The sequence below is a fragment of the Procambarus clarkii genome, chromosome 43 (genome assembly GCF_040958095.1).
Source record: "Procambarus clarkii isolate CNS0578487 chromosome 43, FALCON_Pclarkii_2.0, whole genome shotgun sequence".
NCBI classification, from domain to species: Eukaryota; Metazoa; Arthropoda; class Malacostraca; order Decapoda; family Cambaridae; genus Procambarus; species Procambarus clarkii.
The window spans coordinates 18,447,051-18,469,252 of NC_091192.1; the positions used below are offsets into that span (position 1 = coordinate 18,447,051).

The 22,202-nt window shown below is 41.3% G+C and overlaps 1 non-coding gene across 1 annotated transcript; it reads left to right on the forward strand.

Annotated features, from left to right (window-relative positions):
* Window positions 1-14,867: 14,867 nt before the first annotated feature.
* On the forward strand, window positions 14,868-14,939 carry TRNAP-AGG (transfer RNA proline (anticodon AGG)). The gene has a single exon. It is a non-coding gene; the product is annotated as a tRNA-Pro (tRNA).
* Window positions 14,940-22,202: the final 7,263 nt, after the last annotated feature.

Below are 22,202 nucleotides of genomic sequence, written 5' to 3' on the forward strand. Positions count from 1 at the left end.
ACAGGTATATCTTGGGACGACACAATAACAGAGTCTAGCAGCTTTTGTTGGTCTTGTTCTTCCTGGGAGACGGAACGTTGGGCGGATAATGTACTGATACATGCAGTCATTTTACTGAGAGCTTCCTCCTGTTTATTTATGGCTTCATCAGTTTTCAGAAGATTGTTTTCCTCACGGAGATCATTCAAGTCATGCTGGAGTTGGTCTTGGCTAGCCTTAAAGTTTCTAATATCCTCGCGGAGGAGGGTTATTTCTTATTTATAAGGGTTATTTATAAGGCAGATGGTGGCAGTGTAGTTAATCCTGTGTAGCATTTTCTTGGAAGGGTACCTTTGGTTCCGGTGTAACTGTTACGACCCTGAGCTGGGGGTTGATTATTAAATAATAACATAGGCACCAACTTTGCTTACTAATACTTTCTAATCATTTGTAAAGTAACAATACATTGCATAGGGGAAGATCTTTAATGTGCTTAGCTGCACGATCAATTAGGCTCCTTCCGGCACCACGACATGGGAGGCCTAGCTGGTCGCTAGGAGGGCCTTCTCTGGCTGGCGTTCGTGCGGACGAGACCTACTCTGTGGCTGCACCCCTAATCCCCTCCCTTCTCCTCTTACTTATTTCCCTTACCTTAAGTTCCTGTACCATTAAGTTAAGTATTGTATGATTTCTAAGTGTACCTACTCTGGTAGTAAATATTGGTGAGACCTGGGGATAGTATTTGCCAGTGTTTTGGGTACCCCTAAGTGTTGTGTTTTGTATTAGGGTCCCACGTGGTTTCACTACCCTAAGCTGCATCCAGCTTCAGTGCTTATCCAGTAGTACTTTACCCTAGCTTGTTATTAGTGTAAACCTTGTATCCTGCCTATGTGGACCAAGGCTTTTAACGTAAGATAGTGTGGTAAAGTTATTATTATTGTTATTGGTGTGAGTGTATATGGGGGGTTGTTAAGGGGGTAATAAATAAGTACATTATTATTCAACTTTTTCTTTGATTTCATTTATTATCTAGGTTGCCTAGCCTCGCCATACTCCCTTGCTCCATTGTACCCCTGGCTTTGCCTGTATCTCAAATTGCAAATTGTTACTTACAGTGTACCTGAGAGTACTTGTAAGCAATCTACCTCATTTTTTCTTTTTTTTTTGCTCAATTTGTTTTTGTATTGTATAGTCTTGTTTATATCTTTGTTTTGTATTTCTATATCTTTTATATTATATAGTCCATGTTTATATGTTTTTTCTTTAATTTCATTTATTACCTAGGTTGCCTAGCCTCGCCTACTCCCTTACTCCATTGTAGCCCTGTAAGCCCCTTGTAAGCTACCTCATTTTTTTCTTTTGTTGTTCATATTGTGTTTGTTTTGTATATTATTGTTTATAAATTTTTCCCCTTTTATAGCTTAATTCTACTTTGTAATTTGCCTTTCTTGCCTTGTTTTCCTGCAACCAGCTTTTTTATGCAGACAAGTATAGACCCAGAACTAAACCTCTTATCCACTATCTATGACAATCATCACTTTAATGATCTAAATTGCAGATATTTTGCAGCACATGATGTAAACAATATATTAACTCATAATCACAATATCTCTGTAATCAACTTGAACGTTAGATCCCTAGGTAAACACTTCGATGATGTTAGTGCCTTGATTGAAACTATTAACAACAAATTCTCTTTTATTATACTTACTGAAACATGATTGAAAGAGGATACTACTCAACTCTTTAACATGCCTAACTACTCGGCAATTCACAACTGTCGTCAACTTCAGAGAGGTGGTGGCACTGCTCTTTACTACCACCAAGAACTAACATGCTTAAAAGAAATTAGAACTAGAGACTGCTATGGGGAGTATATCTTCGCCAGCTTCAGAGTGAAGGGTGCTGAGTCTGTCCTGTCTGTGGGTGCAGTCTATAGAATTCCTAACACTGATGTGTCCGAATTCAACTCAAACCTTAGAAATCTAATACTTGATAACAGACTGAACAAAAGCCATCTAATTATCGCAGGGGACATTAATATTGACCTCTGCGAGCCTGAACACCCTACTGCTGTTAGCTTCCTCAACTGTATGAATTCCTGCTTCCTCATACCCTTAATCACTAGACCTACTAGAATCACTGATAGCACTGCCACGACTCTAGATCACATCTGGACAAACATAACCTCTCCGCTTACTTCAGGTATAATCACCGATAGCACTACAGACCATTACCCCACATTTCTCTTAACTAACATTAGCAAACCACCTCTAGAGTCAAGAGAGTTAAGTTTTAGACTGCACAATGAAACTGCTATAGACAATTTTATAACTGCAATTTCAATTTCAATTTCAATTTCAATTTCAATTTCAATTTAATTTTATAACTGCTGCTGATAATGTCAACTGGGAGTCCGAGTTAGGTAACATAGGGGACATCAACCTAGCAGTGCAATCTTTTCTTCAAAAAACTCTTAGCCTTTATAACACCCACTGTCCTATGCTTACAAAACAAGTCACAACCAAAAGGCTTAACAATCCCTGGCTTACAAAGGGAATACTTAAATCCATTAATAAAAAACATGACCTTGAGAAGAAGTATAGGTTAGGAATTGTCTCCAAAGAATTCTCAAAGAATTACTCATTATTGCTATCTAAGATAATTAGACGAGCCAAAACTAAATACTACGAAGATAAATTTACCCAAATAAAGAGCAACATTAAAAAAACTTGGAGCACAATTTCACAAATATTGGGATCGAAGAACACTTTAAATAACAAACCAACACTCCTGACCAATAACGATGGTCAGCTTTCAGCCTCTGATTCTGCTATTGAGTTCAATAGGTTCTTCTCTTCCATTGGGTCATCCCTTGCAAATGATATTCCATCTTCCAGTACTGACGTTAAGGACTATCTTACAGGTAACTATCCACAGTCTCTGTACCTAAAGCCTATTAATTCCACTGACGTCAATGAGATAACCCTTTCCCTTAAAACCAAGTCTAGTGCCCTTGAGGAGATACCAACTTTAATCTACAAAAAAGCCTCCAGATCTTTAGCCCCTGCTATTGAATTGCTCTTCAACAAGTCACTTGAACTCCAAACCTTTCCAGATATTCTAAAAAAAAAGCGAGAGTAACACTAGTCCATAAATGTGGTGACCCCACAGATGTTAACAACTACAGACCTATATCAATCCTGCCAAACTTGTCAAAAAATTTTGAAAAACTAATCTATAAGCAGCTTTACTCGTATCTAGCCAAAGACAATATACTTAGCCCTTGCCAATATGGCTTCAGACCCAAAAAAAGCACTAACGATGCACTTATTAGTATGCTTAACTTGATACATGTAGCTCTTGATAAAAATGAGTTCCCTGTTGGGTTATTTGTGGACCTGCGTAAAGCTTTTGACACTGTCAACCACCAAAACCTTCTTCTTAAATTAGCGAGTAACTGTGAGGGGGAGACATCAGAGTGGCGAGATGTCACCAGCGGAGTCCCACAGGACCCAGTACTTAGGCCCATCCTGTTTCTAATATATGTAAACGATTTTCCGGAGGGTATAAACTCATTCCTCTCAATGTTTGCTGATGATGGAGAAATTATGAGAAGAATCAAGACAGGTGAATAATAAACAGAGACTACAGGATGACCTGGACAAACTGGAGAAATGGTCTAAAAAATGGCTGCTAAAGTTCAACTCAGGAAAGTGTAAAGTAATGAAATTAGGCGAAGGGAGCAGGAGGCTGAACACAAGGTACCATCTGGGAGGTGAAATCCTGCAAGAGTCAAATAGAGAGAAAGATCTGGGGGTTGATACCACACCGAACCTGTCCCTAGAGGCCCACATCAAAATAATATCATCAGCGGCATATGCTAGGTTAGCCAACATAAGAACTGCCTTTAGAAACTTGTGCAAGGAATCGTTCAGGACCCTGTATACCACTTATGTCAGACCAATCCTGGAATATGCAGCTCCAGTCTGGAGTCCATACCTAGTTAAACACAGGACAAAGTTAGAGAAGATTCGGCGGTATGCCACCAGACTGGTCCCGGAACTGAGAGGAATGAGCTACGAAGAAAGGCTAAAGAAGCTGAACCTCATGTCCCTGGAAAGCAGAAGAGGAAGGGGAGACATGATAACCACCTACAAAATTCTCAGGGGAATTGACAGGGTGGACAAAGGCAAACTCTTCAGCACGGGTGGGACACGAACAAGGGGATACAGGTGGAAACTTAGTACCCAGATGAGCCACAGAGACGTTAGAAAGAATTTGTTCAGTGTCAGAGTAGTTAATAAATGGAATGCACTAGGAAATGATGTGGTGGAGGCTGACTCCATACACAGTTTCAAATATAGATATGATAGAGCCCAGTAGGCTCAGGAATCTGTACACCAGTTGATTGACAGTTGAGAGTCGGGACCAAAGAGACAAAGCTCAACCCCCGCAAGCACAACTAGGTGAGTACAACTAGACGAGTACACACACACACACACACACACACACACACGCAGGATCAATAGTCCCAGCCAACACGAACGCATAGAGAGGAACATGGTGGCCCCCGGGTGTTATCACCAGGGGCCAGCCATGGCGGTGATGGCCCGGGTAATGGTGCTGGTTGCTGAAATTTGTGACCCTCACTCGCTACAAAAGTAATGCCGTCACTCATCTTAAGACCACCTGTATCGAGTCAACAGGTGGTGGGTGGTAGTCAGGCAACACTACCTTAAGATACTAACGCATAGGGCAATAATACATTATGAGCATGATGGAGCTATCTTTTCCTTCGCCATTGATCACATGCAATGTGTATGTAGGTATTACAAGCGTCGCCATCAAGGACATCTTCCTAAAAGAGCGATCTGAGTGCGGCTTGTCTTGTGTCAGACTCCACCAGTAATAATATTGATCAATAGCAAATATCTCTTAAGAAACCTCAAGGAAGAAGCTTGGTATGGTAGGATACTTGGGAAGCCAACTTGTCTCAGTATGCCTACAGCAGAACATTGGGACGCAGCTCTGAGTGGCCTATGAGTAAGCCTACAAAAGGCCGTGCAGCATCTTCCCAGGAATGAATTTTAATCTTTCTTCCCGTATCTTCATATGTAGGTGTTACAAATGGGAGAGTCTGTACTATGGGGGATATAGTATAACATGGGTGTATGGGCAGTAGTTAGAATTAAGAGTTATCAAATATGGGAGATCTCAAAGGCCCGGCCCCCACTAAATCTATAAAAGTAACCTTGTAGTGGCTTATTACAGCAATAGTCAGCCTAGAGGTTGATCATAGATCTCCTACACAGGAAAAATGGATACTCCTTTAACTTACTTATTTATTAACCCCTTAACAACCCCCCATATATATTCACACCAATAACAATAATAATTACTTTACCACACTGTCTTACGTTAAAAGCCTTGGTCCACATAAGCAGGATACAAGGTTTACACTGAGAACAAGCTAGGGTAAAGTACTACTGGCTAAGAACTGAAGCTTGATGCAGCTTAGGGTAGTGAGACCACGTGGTACCCTAATACAACACAACACAATACTTAGGGGTACCCAAAACACTGGCAAATACTACCCCAGGTCTCACCAATCTTTACTACCAGAGTAGGCACACTTACAACACAGGATATACTTAACTTAAGGTAAGGGAAATAAGTAAGAGGAAAGGAAGAAGGGGAGAGAGGTGCAGCCACAGAGTCCCGCTGTTCACATCTCGAACGCCAACAGAGAAGAAGCTTCCAGCGACCACCTCAGGGGCTCCTGCATTGTGTGGTGCCGGGAGGAGCCTAATTGATCGTGCAGCTAAACACATTAAAAATCTTCCCCTATGCAACATATTGTTACTTTACTCGTTCTCAGGGGTAGTTAATCTTATAACAATGTTATACTTAATCCACAACAAGCTCAAGAGTCTGAATGCTTGTGAGCAACAAGATTCGTCCTACGTTTGGCAGGGAAGATACGAACAAAGACATGTCGACTTGCGTCTTGCTAATCTAACGTAGCTTATTTAGTTCAATTTGACCTCTGGTTTCCACTTGAGGAACCCAGAGTTGTAACACTCCTCCCCCCTTCAGAGAAAAAAAAATGTTACTACTAGAATAGTAGTCATATTTTTTTGTAAGAGTATGTAGAGACTAGAAAGGAAAATCTATGACATAAAAGAAAAATCAATCAAAACAACAATTTCCCTGCAAGAAAAGTACAAAGGAATTCTCTGAAAGAAAAAAACACATACACAAAAAAACAGGGAAGTAAATAAATTGGACACGGAATATTTAATGCCACAGGAGAACCTACAAAAAAATAACTACAGCCTGACAGTTGGTATATGGCTTCCTGTGGCTCAGATGAACGTTACTCAGGCAACCGGGACAGAGCCTCGGCTATCACGTTGAGCTGGCCCGGTAGGTGGATACCCTGGAAACACAAACCGAAACTGTCTCTATTTTCCGCTTGTTACAACTTGTAATAAAGTTATTACATCTTGGCTTAACGTGTTTATGACGTATTAGAACGTTGTTACAACTTGCTATATTGGTTGTTATAACTGGTTAGGAAGGGTTAAAACTTGTTTGAACGTTGTACCAACGTCGTAGTTTCGATGTGTGTTTGGTGGGTAATAGACAGATTGAAGTCCTGTAGGTACAATGCCCACCTGAGGATGCGTTTATTCTTCCCCTTCATCTGAGTCAGGAAGACTAGTGGGTTATGGTCCGTGTACACTTCCACTATATTACCTGTGAGGTAAACTTCAAACTTTTTACATGTAAACACTAGCGCCAACGCCTCTTTTTCTACCACTGAATAATTGCGTTGCGCCTTGTCAAATTTCACAGAGTAATAGTATACTGGGTGTTCCACTTGATCATCCCCAGTTTGCAACAACACTGCACCAGCACCCGAGTCAGACGCGTCAACATGAATTTTAAATGGTCTGTCGAACCTTGGACTAGCGAGTACTGGGGCAGAAGCTAAGATCAATTTCAAATTTTTAAATGCCTCTGCACAGTCTGATGACCACTTAAATTTAACGGCCTTCCGCAACAAGTCTGTGAGAGGAGTGGCAACACTGGAAAAGTTCTGACAAAAGCGTCGATAGTACGCACACATACCGATAAATTGATGAATGTCCTTTTTAGACTGAAGCACGGGATACTCCAGAATGGCACTGATTTTATCTTGCCGAGGTAACACTTTTCCTTGGCCCACTTCATAACCGAGGTACATCACTGTGCCTTGGCCAAAATGACACTTTTTTGCATTTAAGGTTAGATTTGCATTCTTCAAAATTGTGAACAACTGGCGTAACCTAGCTATGTGGTCAGCCCAATTACTATCAAAGAGCACAATATCATCTAAATACTCCCGACAATTTGCCACATTAGTGAGCAAAGAGTTCATTAGCCTCTGGAACGTGGCAGGGGCATTACGCAAGCCGAACGGTAACACTTGATACTCAAAAACACCCTCGAGTGTCACGAACGCAGTAAGTTGTTTAGCATGTTCAGTGAGTGGGATTTGATAGTACCCCCTTGAGAGATCGAATTTCGAGACATATGTGGCGTTCCCGATTTCGTCGATGCAGTCTTCGAGATGGGGCAACGGATAGGCATCCACAATGGTCACCTTGTTGAGCTGCCGGTAGTCGGTGCATAATCGCCAGGAGCCGTCTGGTTTGGGGACCAAAAGGCATGGCGAGCACCAAGAGCCCTGGCTCAGCCGGATGAGGCCGTGCTGGAGCAAGAAGTCGACCTCCTTCCGTACGATGGCCTTCTTTTCTGGACTCATCCGATAGGGTTGAAGGCGAATGGGGGTGTAGTCCATCAACTTGACATCATGGCAAATGGCATCAGTCTGGGTCGGGACCTCCCCGAACAGACTGGAGAATTCACCAAGCAATGACTGCACCTCTTTACGTTGGGCCATCTGCAAATGGGACAGTCCCTCCTCCACAGCATTCACAGAACTAGAATTATTGAGAATGAGATTAGTTGGGTCCCCAGAACAATCATCCCCTCCCTCACTGGAAATGGAAACATTGGTTAGTGCAATGGGCCTGGGGCCCTGGAACTTCTTCAGCCGATTTACGTGTACGAGCATTACCTGGTTACGTTTGTCAGAGTGCCTCACTTTGTACGTGAGGTCCCCAGTCTTTTCTGTCACAATGTAAGGGCCTTCGTACTTGTGGAACATAGTGTTTGTTACGGCCCTCTCGGGACGCAACGGGGTTCTCACTCTGATGTTGTTAGAGGAAGATATATGTATCCGTTCCCAAGCCAGTAGTGGCTATCAAGGGATGAGATCCGTGACGCAAGTAACTTAAAAGGGAGTAGGGAAAGAAAGTTAAGAACTTAATATTATAATGTTCACCATCACCGATTAAATATATAGAATAAAAGAGTACACAAGGGGGAGGGGTATTAACACTTTACAAGGGGATCATGCACAATCTAGTCTTCTGCTGAAGACTCTTGATCACGAAGCTAGGTGCTGAGTCCGCGGTGCTTTCTTCGTGGCCTCAAGACGTGTCTTCTGAGAATGCCGAGCCTACCCTGGCCACAGGTCAGCCAAAACACAGGTCCACTGGGGGCACCGTCGTGGAGGCCGTCAACCACACGTCCAGCTGGTCTGCTGGCAGGTACTGAGCCACCAAGGCTGGTACGGCCACTCCACGAACGATATAAGGGGTACGCCCTAGACAGGAGTCTCGTGTGATATCACCAATCACCCTCCTGTCCTCAATACCCCAGTGGATTATCGTCTCCAACAGTCGGTCCCGGGTAAATCCTTTCACTGCCACTCCACTGGCAGGCTAACACACCACAGTGTTCTTCCGGGGGGACGACGTCACAACAGCTGCAGCAAACTTCACAGTATGGAGACTGGCTGCCTCGGGTAGACTGACTCAACCTTCAACACAGTGGTCCCAGGTCGACTCTGTAAACAGACACGTCATCAATAACCGGGACACTAATACATCTCACTTACGGGCTCGGGCACAAACACCTGACGTATCCAGTCCATAGATGGCGCTGTCGTCGAGCACCACCTCACCAGAGGTCAGGAGCGGCGGTGTTGAGCGCTGAACCAGACTGGAAACTGGTCCTCGAGGCCAGTACACGCTGTCCTCACTAGGTGTCGTTGTCCGTTTGGCAGGGGTTTCGGGAGCTGACCCACAGATGGCGTGGTTGTCACTGCTCCTTGCTCGGACGCTGGATCCGGGTTCGTAACAGTGTTCCCTAGTCGAGGCTTTAATACCAGGACAGGGTCGCCAGGCTGAAATACCCGCCACTTAGCCTTAGCATCGTTTCGTTCTTTCATCTTTTCTTGGGCCTTCCCAAGATACTTTAGTGCCGCCGCCTTGCAGTCCTTGAGTCTCTGGTGTTGCGAAAAGAAAGCCGAACCTTCGGTTAACGTTACGTTCCCTAACAGATTCTCCTGTAATATTTGCAAGGGTCCACGAACTTTATGGCCAAAGACTAACTCAAAAGGAGAACAACCCAGTGAACTTTGTAATTCCTCTCTAGCCGCAAACAAAACATACGGTAAATTCTCATCCCAGAAGGTGTGGGAACTCTCGCACGATGTCTTCAACATCTGCTTCAGAGTTAGATGGAGACGTTCAATTACCCCCTGATTCTGTGGATGGTATGGGCTGGAAACCTTATGAGTTATTCCATGGTCCTTACAAAATTGTTCAAAAATATCAGACTTAAAGTTAGTACCATTGTCAGTTTGCACGACTCGAGGCAGTCCAAAAGTGGAAAAAAATTGCAATATACGAGCAACAACAGTCTTTGCGTGGATGTTCCTTACAGCAAAAGCCTCTGGGTAATGAGTAGTGATACACGTCATCGTGATTAGGTAAATATTACCAGACTTAGTTCTAGGTAATGGACCAACACAGTCCATTACCACATGAGAAAATGGTTCCTCTGGCACGACAATAGGCATTAGAGGAGCTTTAGGTGGAGTCTGGTTTGGTTTCCCAACAAGTTGACAAACAATACATGCATTACAAAATTTTGCCACATCACTTTTCAGCTTGGGGCAGAAAAAATACTTTAAGATTTTGTGATACGTAATATTAATACCTTGATGTCCTCCCATAGGATCATCATGAGCAGCTGCCAAAACTCTTTCTCTATAGCAGGTCGGCAACATAACCTGGTGGACTACCTCCCACTCATTTGACAAGGGAGCACTCTTTGGTCTCCATTTTCTCATCAAAATCAGATCATTGTAGTAGTAGCCAGTTGCTGCGTCTACAATTTCCTCCATAGAGACGGCTGCCTCATGACAATCTGCAAGACTGGGGTCAGCTTTCTGTAACTCACTCAAGGAGGCGTCCAGACCTTGGTCAGATGCCATTGGCCGAGGCTCAACAGTGTTCTCCTCCACCTCCCCACTACTCTCAGTAGGTAGCGGTGGCAGGCTCTCCACAATGTCCTTGGCCACGTCATGGAGTCGGGCCATGAATGTGTCCGCAAGGTCCACTTGGCTTTCACCACTCGGAAAGTTCCTCGTGTCCTCGGGATTTACCACCTTGGCAAGCACAGGGCTGCCCTTACAATTAAGTCCCATAGACCTGGTCACCGCGCACGCAGGGTACACAACATTATCCTCTGCGGCAGGTGGATCCAGGCAAACCTTAGGGGTAGGCAACATAATAGGCAGTCTGGAGTCCCCTACCTTATCCCCTGCTAAATCATTGCCAACTATTACATCAACATTAGGGAAAGGTAGGTACGAAGTGACTCCGACTATACAAACACCCTTGTGGAAATCAGATTCCAGGGTAACCTTATGGAGGGGTACTGCTCGAGTATCACTAGTGACACCCTCGACCAGTACCACCTCTCCAGTGTCGAGTGTTGGCACCTTGCAAAGCACTCTCTAAAATTAAAGTCTGGATGGCACCGGTGTCTCGGAAGATCACCACGTCCTTCCAGGAAGAACCCTCAGACAAAAGTAGTCTCCCTTTCGATAAGAATGGGGTAAGCAAGTCCAACCACTGTGGGTTGGAGGTCTTACTCCCTAACCCTTCCGAAGGCCTCAAGCCCTGTGTCACAACTAGAGCATTGGATCTTTTTTCCGGGTACAGTTGCCAACAACGGCTAATAACGTGGTTTGGACGTTTACAGTGACCACAGATACGTCGGGGAGAAGAGATATTACTAACGGAATTACCCTTCGGTTCACTCTTAGGTGTCGTGGGGTTAGACAATTTAACAGGGTTAGTTATGTCTGAAACAGAAGGTGCAGTAGTTAAAGGGTTAGAATGAGCTGGTCTGGTCTGGCTGTGGGTATAAGTTTTGCTACTCTGTGGGGTATAATTATTTTTATTGGGCCTTTTGCCCGCCAACTGGTAGTTTTCTGCCATCTTGGCCAAATCCCCTATTTTAGAATCTACCTCTACTCTACCTCTAATGTAATGTGAAACATTCTCTGGCATAATATCTATAAATTGTTCCATTATGACTACATTCTTTAATGCCTCGTATATTTCGGCTTTTGCCGAGCGAATCCATTTATCAAACAATCTAATTTGATCATTAGCAAATTCAGTGAGCGGTTGGTAGTGAGTAGGCCTCAGGTTGCGATAAGCTTGGCAGTGAGCTTCAGGAGTAATTTCATATGCCCGCAAAATACGTTCCCTGACTTTATCATATTCAAAACACTCTTCGTCAGGCATATTTATAAAAATATCTTGGGCCTTACCCCTAAGTCTTCCCTGTAAGATTTTCACCCACTCTTCCTTTGGCCAGGTCATGGACATGGCCAATCTCTGAAAATGGTTGAAAAACCTTTCAGGGTCCGACTCTGAAAATTCAGGCAAGTTATGCTTTTTCTCATAATGCCTGGGGTTTGAATCCCCGGCAGGTGGAGGTCCAGTGGCATTCGCTCTAATTCTAGCCTCCTCGGTTTTGAGTCTTTGCTCCTCTAATTTTATTTTTGCTAACTCTAGAGCAATCTTTCTGTCCCTATGAGCTGCACTTTCTGCTTGGCTAGGCTGGCATAAAGGAGTATCATCTGGCAATAGTTCTTGATCCATACAATGTTGTAATATTTCATTCACCAAAGTCCACTTTTTATCCGCGTCATTTAACTCGAGGCCAAATTCCTTGCCTAACAATACTAAATTAGACTTGGTAAGCTTCTTGATCTCTACCACTGAAGGATCCTTTGCCAGTTCCTGCATTTTAGCCTCCATCACTAATTAATTTAGCTCCTAGCCAAAAAAAAAAATTAAAAAATAAAAATTGGAAAAAACAAAAATTTGCACAGCCCCTAACACAAGGCCACACTTACCTCAATCGTGAAGAGATCCAGCTAGGTGTCCAGTCAGTAAAAATAAATCCTTTGCTAGCTGAGCTGGACCCTAGGCTAACACACAACCGTTCTGCGGAAAACAAGAATTTTAGTTTTGGCACTCAAAAATGTATTTTTTTTTTCAATTTACTGTTCCTCCCGGTCAGGCCAACCACTTGTTACAAATGGGAGAGTCTGTACTATGGGGGATATAGTATAACATGGGTGTATGGGCAGTAGTTAGAATTAAGAGTTATCAAATATGGGAGATCTCAGAGGCCCGGCCCCCACTAAATCTATAAAAATAACCTTGTAGTGGCTTATTACAGCAATAGTCAGCCTAGAGGTTGATCATAGATCTCCTACACAGGAAAAATGGATACTCCTTTAACTTACTTATTTATTAACCCCTTAACAACCCCCCATATACATTCACACCAATAACAATAATAATTACTTTACCACACTGTCTTACGTTAAAAGCCTTGGTCCACATAAGCAGGATACAAGGTTTACACTGAGAACAAGCTAGGGTAAAGTACTACTGGTTAAGAACTGAAGCTTGATGCAGCTTAGGGTAGTGAGACCACGTGGTACCCTAACACAACACAACACAACACTTAGGAGTACCCAAAACACTGGCAAATACTACCCCCAGGTCTCACCCATCTTTACTACCAGAGTAGGCACACTTACAACACAGGATATACTTAACTTAAGGTAAGAGAAATAAGTAAGAGGAAAGGAAGAAGGGGAGAGAGGTGCAGCCACAGAGTCCCGCTGTTCACACCTCGAACGCCAACAGAGAAGAAGCTTCCAGCGACCAGCTCAGGGGCTCCTGCATTGTGTGGTGCTGGGAGGAGCCTAATTGATCGTGCAGCTAAACACATTAAAAATCTTCCCCTATGCAACATATTGTTACTTTACTCGTTCTCAGGGTAGTTAATCTTATAACAATGTTATACTTAATCAAAACAAGCTCAAGAGTCTGAATGCTTGTGAGCAACAAGATTCGTCCTATGTTTGGCAGGGAAGAAACGAACAAAGACACGTCGACTTGCGTCTTGCTAATCTAACGTAGCTTATTTAGTTCAATTTGACCTCTGGTTTCCACTTGAGGAACCCAGGGTCGTAACAGTAGGGTTACTAATTTCGGAAATTAATTGTATTATCCTTTTTTGTACAGGTTCAAGTAGGTTTATATCCTCTCCGTGAGCACTAGGACAAAAGATTTTCAGGTGCACAAAAACTCATTCAATCGTCAAACATCATCCTGTGAATGCAACAGGGTCTATTTTCTTCTTCCCTGTCACTCATTCTTTACTATATCTTTCCCTATCCCCAATCCTCTCTTCTCTCCAACATCTCTCCTTTTCTCTCCAACCTATTCTTTCCTCTGCAGTAGAATTCAGCAGTCCTGGGTTGGTGGACTTACCATCCTGGGTTGGTGGACTGTACCATCGTGCCGAGTCATCGTGGCAGGTGTCTGAGAATCACCAGAACGCGAGTTGAAGCCACTCCATTGCCTCAAAATTATTTTCATTGATATATTACGCCAGTGTGATTTCACTGTGTTGCATAATTATATATACCAGAGTGCATGCAGTGTTTATGTTGCCAGCAATATCATTATAAATGACACTGAAATCTTAGCAGCGTCAAACATCATTCACAGGTGATGTTTGACGATTGAATGAGAGTTTTTGTGGACTGAAAATCTTTTGTCCTAGTGCTCACAGAGAGGATATAATCCCCTTGAACCTGTACAAAAAAGGATAATACAATTAATTTCAGAAGTTAGTAACTCTACATATGAAGATACGCGAAGAAAGATTAAAATTCATTCTCCAGAAAGACACTGCACGACGCATTTTTTTTTTTTTTTTTTGCATGGATATTACAGCGCGGGCCCTAAGCCTCTGGCTGGCCCACTAAGTGTTGCTTGTTTCTGTTTTACTTGGGCGGAGTATGAGTATTTATGACTCGTATGGTCGCTTCAGTAAGATTTTGTCGCATGTGTTTAACAACTTCTGCTCTGTTTAATCTAAGTTGAAATCTTAATGGGTTTGTAACTGTGCACTGTGTTAGATAATGTTCCAGTGGTCTGTCGGGCATTTCTCCACAGTGCTGACATTTCCTCTAATCTTCCGGAACCTGTAAGCCTATTTCCCATGCACATGGGTATCCAAGCCTGATGCGATGTAAGTGTACTTCTGTTGTTCTACTGCTCCCTTTCATTAAAATAAGTGGTCGTAGTTGACGAATGGTGTTCACATCACGTTGGCGCTCGGTTAAACACTCTCTGCTCTGGCCAGTAACTCGTTAGGTGACAGTACGGACAGCCTCGCCCTTGGTAAGGAGTTCATTAATAGGCCTAACAAACTTCCTTTCATCACCATTTGAGAAACTAAACTAAACCATCTTGGGTTGACAGCTGGTAGTTGTGGCTTGCTTGGCTCCCGGGGAGACTGGTCCTCCTGTTGCTGCTGCCGACGTAAGAGGCTTCACTTTCTAATGATTTAGTTGTCATATATATTGCAATTCTCTCAGTGGCCTGTTGGTCTAGGGGTATGATTCTCGCTTAGGGTGCGAGAGGTCCCGGGTTCAACTCCCGGACAGGCCCGGTGTTGTTTTAAAATATTTATCATGCGAAATTGTATCTTTAGGAGCTTAAATTTGATTATAAACCCTTTACAATATCATAATCTTTTATACTGAACAATAAATCTGTATTAAGTGTAAAGTATTATAAATTATCTTCTGCAAGAGTTTAGTTAATTTATTATGCAGCTTCCCACCCACTTGTAGAGAAAGTGTCACCCGCCTGGTAACACTTTCTCATCCTCCTGTTGAAATAGTTCCCCATTGTGACGGTCGTCAATCGTCAAGAATTCATACGTTCTTGGCTTATAGATAGTAGTATACTGACTAGTAAGGAATTATTTTCAATTAAATGAAAGAAAACAAACTTAAATATTCCTAGGCATAATATAGCACACATATGTACTATATTAGGCCTCAGATATTGTGTTTTGGTCCTAGGAAGGTTAGGTTAGTTTGGTTAGTCAAAGAAACACAAGTAAATAAATAGTTTTCCGGTTTGTCCAACTCAATAGTTCAGATGTCTACTCTCTAATTTCGTTGTTCGTCGGTATATACTATGGTCCTCATCGTTATTATAAATACTACCTAAACAGGAGGATGGGCTCGGTAAGGATATATGTCTTTAGTATTAATATTGGGACTTGGGTAGTACAAGATACAATGTGAGTTTGAAGCACAAGGTTGGAAACTATGAGGATGAAATTAGGTACTTAGTGCGGTCTGCTGCATGATGCGAGGTGGACGTGTTGCTCCGACTCTTCGATCGTGTTGGCACGTGGCTGCTGCAGCTGGATATTGTGAATTTGTTCTCGACTGTTGCAGTGATACAGTGCCTTTTGTGTCGAGGAAATGGCTGAGGCTGTCTGCCTAAGTGATAGACGATCCTGCACTGGGCCTGAAGAATATGAGAGTGAGGATGACAGACAAGATGATACCAGGCCGTATCAAGCAGTAATGAACATATATAAACGGCGAAATATTCACAGACAGCGAGACAGTGACAGTGAAGATGAAATAACAAAGAGACCAGAAAATGAAACCCTACTCAGCAGGACGCAAGAGATGCAGACTAATAGAAGGAAGAGGCTGTTATTCCTACAACGTGTCAACTGAACTTTCATCAAAAACTGGAATGGACGGTTCGTTTGGCTAAGGAGTTTTTTGAATATGAACCACTATTCAAGGAGGGTCTTCACCGGCCCTACATAACAGTTGGGACAGAAGAGGCCGTGGAACACCTTACGACGGATGGGTTTGAGAATAGTGTGATTGTTATTCTTGAAGAAAATATGATGCACACCAAGATCATAGTTTTTAAGTATCCAACTTATTTGGATCCTGATTATCTTCTTCTCAACAATGATAGTGTTGTTTGGGCAAAGAGGAACAGTGTTCGTGGTGAAAAACAAAGCCAGGTTGTTGCCTTGGTGAAGGGTGATGCTCCAGAAAGAATTTTTGTGCTAGGACTAGGTATAGGAAAGTTGCAAAATACATTGAGGAGCCCATATTATGCATGAAATGTTCTCGTTGGGAATGTATGGCTTGGAAATGCCGGTTTGACCCCAGGTGTCGGTACTGTGATAAGAAACGCCACTCTCGAGAGTGTAGAATCATGATTAAAAACGGTGAAAAAATCGTCCTATCTTGTTGCAATTGTCGAGGCAGCCACAATGCTGGTTCCTATCTATGCCGCATGAAGCCTCATCTGAGACACTCCAGGACTAGTCCTACAAGCAGGATAGATGTATCCTCGAAGGAAGGAAAGATTGTGCAGCAGGAGCATGGAGGAAACAGCTGGAAGCCAATGACAGCCCTATGAACATTGTGTGTGAGAAAGGAACGGAGATAATTAAGGCGAGCCTAGGGAAAGTAGGAAATGCAGCTGAAAAAATTAAACCTTGTGGAGACAAGGTTCAGGACAATATAATAATAATAATAATTTTTATTTAGGCAAAGGTACATACATAAAGAGATTTTACAAAGTTTGTTGGCTTTATAGATAAGAGCTAGTACATACAATGCCTAAAGCCACTATTACGCAAAGCGTTTCGGGCAGGAAAAAACACTACTGACTAAAGCTTAAAACTAATGGGTAAAAAGAAAAAAATGCGTTGAGTACAAATAAAAATAGAGGTAAAAGAGGGGGGAACATTGTTGAAAAAACAGCACAAATACAATTACAAATTATTACAGAAAATTACATTAAAACAGCGTTGATTTGAAAAAAAAACAAAAAACAAAAAACATACATGGGTTGACAATAGAGGGGTAAGGTAGGTTACAGGGAATTTATTAGGTATAGCTTCGTTTTTAACTTAAACTGGTTGAGAGAGGTACAGTCTTTAACATGGTTGGGAAGGTCATTCCACATTCTGGGCCCCTTGATTTGTAGAGCATTTCTGGTTTGATTAAGTCGTACTCTAGGAATATCAAAACTGTATTTATTTCTGGTGTGGTGCTCATGGGTTCTGTTACAACCTTCTATGAAGCTTTTGAGATCAGGATTGGCATTATAGTTTAGCGTTTTATATATGTATAATACACATCAGAGAATGTGCAGTGACTTAATGTCTAACATATTCAGGGATTTGAGTAGGGGTACCGAGTGATGTCTGGGGCCAGAATTGGATATTGTCCTAATAGCAGCTTTGTGTTGAGTAATTAGAGGACGTAAGTGATTTTGGGTAGTAGAGCCCCAAGCACAAATACCATAGTTGAGATATGGATAGATAAGGGAGTAATAGAGAGTCACCAGGGCAGGGCGTGGTACATAATATCTGATCTTAGAAAGAATGCCCACAGTTTTTGAAACTTTTTTTGATATGTTTAGAATGTGTCCCTGGAAATTCAGCTTGTGGTCAATGAGAATGCCAAGGAATTTGCCATCTAATTTGTTACAAATTTGGGTATTGTTTATTTTGAGATTTATTTGATTAGAGGATTTATTGCCAAACAGAATATAGAAAGTTTTGTCAATGTTAAGGGTGAGTTTGTTGGCAGTTAGCCACAGATGGACTTTATTTAGCTCAGTATTTACTGTGGCATTTAGAGCAAGGGGATCAGGACTGGAGTAAATGAAGGTTGTGTCGTCAGCAAATAGGATTGGTTTGAGGTGTTGGGAGGCATTTGGAAGGTCATTAATGTAGATGAGAAAGAGGAGAGGGCCAAGTATGCTGCCCTGGGGAACACCAATGTTGATGGGTAGGGTGGGAGAAATTGTATTATTCACAGAAACACATTGGAGCCTGTCAGTAAGGTAGGATTTGAGGTATTGTAGGGAGTGTCCTCTGACACCATAATGATGTAATTTAAGAAGAAGGTTTTGGTGGTTGACAGTATCGAAAGCTTTACGCAGGTCCACAAATAACCCAACAGGGAACTCATTTTTATCAAGAGCTGTATGAATCGAGTTAAGCATACAAATAAGTGCATCGTTAGTGCTTTTTTTGGGCCTGAAGCCATATTGGCAAGGGCTAAGTATATTGAGTTTGGCTAGATATGAGTAAAGCTGCTTATAGATTAGTTTTTCAAAAAATTGTATCAAGTTTGGCAGGATTGATATAGGTCTGTAGTTGTTAACATCTGTGAGATCACCACATTTGTGGACAGGCGTTACTCTCGCTTTTTTTAGAATATCTGGAAAGGTTTGGAGTTCAAGTGACTTGTTGAAGAGCAAAGCAATAGCAGGGGCTAAAGATCTGGAGGCTTTTTTGTAGATTAGAGTTGGTATCTCCTCAAGGGCACCAGACTTGGTTTTAAGGGAAAGAATTATCTCATTGACGTCAATGGAATTAATAGGCGTTAGGTACAGAGACTGGGGATAGTTCCCTGTAAGATAGTCCTTAATGTCAGTACTGGAAGATGGAATATCATTAGCAAGGGATGAACCAGTGGAAGAGAAGAACCTATTGAACTCAATAGCAGAATCAGAGGCTGAAAGCTGACCATCGTTATTAGACAGGAGAGTCGGTTTGTTATTTAAAGACTTCTTTGATCCCAATATTTGTGAAATTGTGCTCCATGTTTGTTTAATGTTGCTCTTTATTTGGGTAAATTTATCTTCGTAGTATTTAGTTTTGGCTCGTCTAATTATCTTTGATAGCAATAATGAGTAATTCTTTGAGAATTCTTTGGAGACAATTCCTAACCTATACTTTTTCTCAAGGTCATGTTTTTTATTAATAGATTTAAGTATTCCCTTTGTAAGCCAGGGATTGTTAAGCCTTTTGGTTGTGACTTGTTTTGTAAGCATAGGACAGTGGGTATTATAAAGGCTAAGAGTTTTTTGAAGAAAAGATTGAACTGCTAGGTTGATGTCCTCTATGTTACCTAACTCGGACTCCCAGTTGACATTATCAGTAGCAGTTATAAAATTGTCTATAGCAGTTTCATTGTGTAGTCTAAAACGTATCTCTCTTGACTCAAGAGGTGGTTTGCTAATGTTAGTTAAGAGAAATGTGGGGTAATGGTCTGTAGTGCTATCGGTGATTATACCTGAAGTAAGCGGAGAGGTTATATTTGTCCAGATGTGATCTAGAGTCGTGGCAGTGCTATCAGTGATTCTAGTAGGTCTAGTGATTAAGGGTATGAGGAAGCAGGAATTCATACAGTTGAGGAAGCTAACAGCAGTAGGGTGTTCTGGCTCGCAGAGGTCAATATTAAAGTCCCCTGCGATAATTAGGTGGTTTTTGTTCAGTCTGTTATCAAGTATTAGATTTCTAAGGTTTGAGTTGAATTCGGACACATCAGTGCTAGGAATTCTATAAACTGCACCCACAGACAGGATAGACTCGGCACCCTTGACTCTGAAGCTGGCGAAGATATACTCCCCATAGCAGTCTCTAGTTCTAATTTCTTTTAAGCATGTTAGTTCTTGGTGGTAGTAAAGAGCAATGCCACCACCTCTCTGAAGTTGACGACAGTTGTGGATTGCTGAGTAGTTAGGCATGTTAAAGAGTTGAGTAGTATCATCTTTCAACCATGTTTCAGTAAGTATAATAAAAGAGAATTTGTTGTCAATAGCTTCAATCAAGGCACTAACATCATCGAAGTGTTTACCTAGGGATCTAACGTTCAAATTGATTACAGAGATATTGTGACTATGAGTTAATACATTGTTTACATCATGTGCTGCAAAATATCTGCAATTTAGATCATTAAAGTGATTATTGTCATAGATAGTGGATAAGAGGTTAAGTTCTGGGTCTATACTTGACTGCATAAAAAAAGCTGATTGCAGGAAAAACAAGAAAAACAAAAAGAAATAAATGTACACAATACTGTACCAAACAAACACAAAAGGGGCTTACAGGGGTACAATGGAGTAAGGGAGTATGGCTAGGCTAGGAAACCTAGGTAAAGAATGAGATTAAAGAAAAAAACATATAAACATGGACTATACAAAACACAAGATATAGATATACAAAACAAAAATATAAACAAGACTAAGCAATACAAAAAAAAATTGAGCAAAAATGAAAAATGAGGTAGATTGCTTACAGGTACTCTCAGGAACACTGTAAGTAACAATAGACAGAAAATATATATCAATATAGAAAAGAATGTCACAATACAATAAGATAAGCAATTACATGAACAGATGAAAAACAAATCTGCTGTAAAATAGGAAGTAATTATAGCAAAACACAATATAATAATATAGCAATACAATAAGAGCTTACAAAGTATTGAGTCTGCTAAATTAGAGAATAATTATGGCAAGACACAACAATAAATGCAAGCAAACAAAGAATTGAAACAATTAGAGGTAGAATTAAGGTCACTAGATAGCCATGGAGGATACACAAGTTTGGCGGAGAGAACAAAAAATCAGTAGAGACTGACAAGATGAATATATAAAAAAATTTGACAAATGATAATTGTAAAGTAAAATAATCTTAAAGATAATAAATTTTATTAAGCTTAGTTTTAACTTATAATTAGTATGAATTTAATTAAAAGAACAAAAATGAGATCAATAATTGATTTCAATAAATGACATAGATCAATACAAATAAATTTAAAATATAAATGGAATAGGGTAAGATTAGATTTAAGAGTAAAATTTTACAATGAAACTGAGGTAGATGCTTGCATACCGAGTGAACTCGGAGGTTGGTGCTCAAATATTGGAATATCTAAAAAAAAAAAATCTAGACAAGAGGATTGAGGCATTAGAAAAATTAGCTATGGAGGGCAGACGAGGTGAAGATGGTGGTGAAACAGGACGTGAAATGGAAAGTGAAACAGGACGTGAAATGGAAAGTGAAACAGGACATGAAATGGAAAGCGAAACAGGACGTGAAATGGAAAGCGAAACAGGACGTGAAATGGAAAGTGAAACGTGCGAAGAAGAAAGTAAGGAAGAACATGACGTATTGAGGATAGAAGATAGTCAGGAAAATTAACTTTCTAGTAGTGTTAGCGGTGTTCAAACTCCTGTAGTGACAAATGTTGAAACAAAGGTTAAAGTAAAACGGTATACAGAATTAAAGAAAATATATATGAATAATATTACTTTCGATATTAGTAGCTGTTGTGCAAATGAGGAGAAAGCAAAAATGTTACAGTATTAGGAGAGAGTGTCTAAGAAACTCTCGTATCTCATGGAATGTGACGGACAGGGCAAAGGTAGTTTTATTATTAATCATGGATGAAAGTAGACTGAGATATTATCTTGGAACGTTAATGGGTTAAAATTTAGTGCGGTGGATGTACACTATTATACTCTTAGAGAATACTATATTAACCTAAAATGTTAAATGGGATTCTTGTATTGTGATTTGTGTATTTGTACTCACTGAATTTGTGCGCCCCTTGAGGGACTTGAAATAAAGGGGGGGAGGGTAGAAATAGCCTAAGCTACTCTATCACTTTGAGATGTATTTTTTTCCTTGTCTCAATAAGCATACTTGAACTTGAATTAGGTACTTTATGGTTTTACTTTTGGTCAGGGCATGGTTCATTTATTATGCACCACTTGCCCATATTGTGGGCGGTAGTGGAAAGAGTTACAGAGGCACATAATGGGCACAGGGACTGGACCCCACAATTCATATACCTAAGCAAGTTACAATCTTGATGAGTTAGTTACAAAATTCAGTATAAGTCGTCACATCATCAATGGATTCGAGCTCGACCACAAGTACAGTTTCTAAATTAACCAACTGACATATGTGGAGAGCTAGTGTCACAATTGATATGTTTGTCGGGCACACCGCCTCCCTTCCAGTGGGCAGCGGTGGATAAGTTACAATCACTTAGTTACTACCTACAGTTAGCA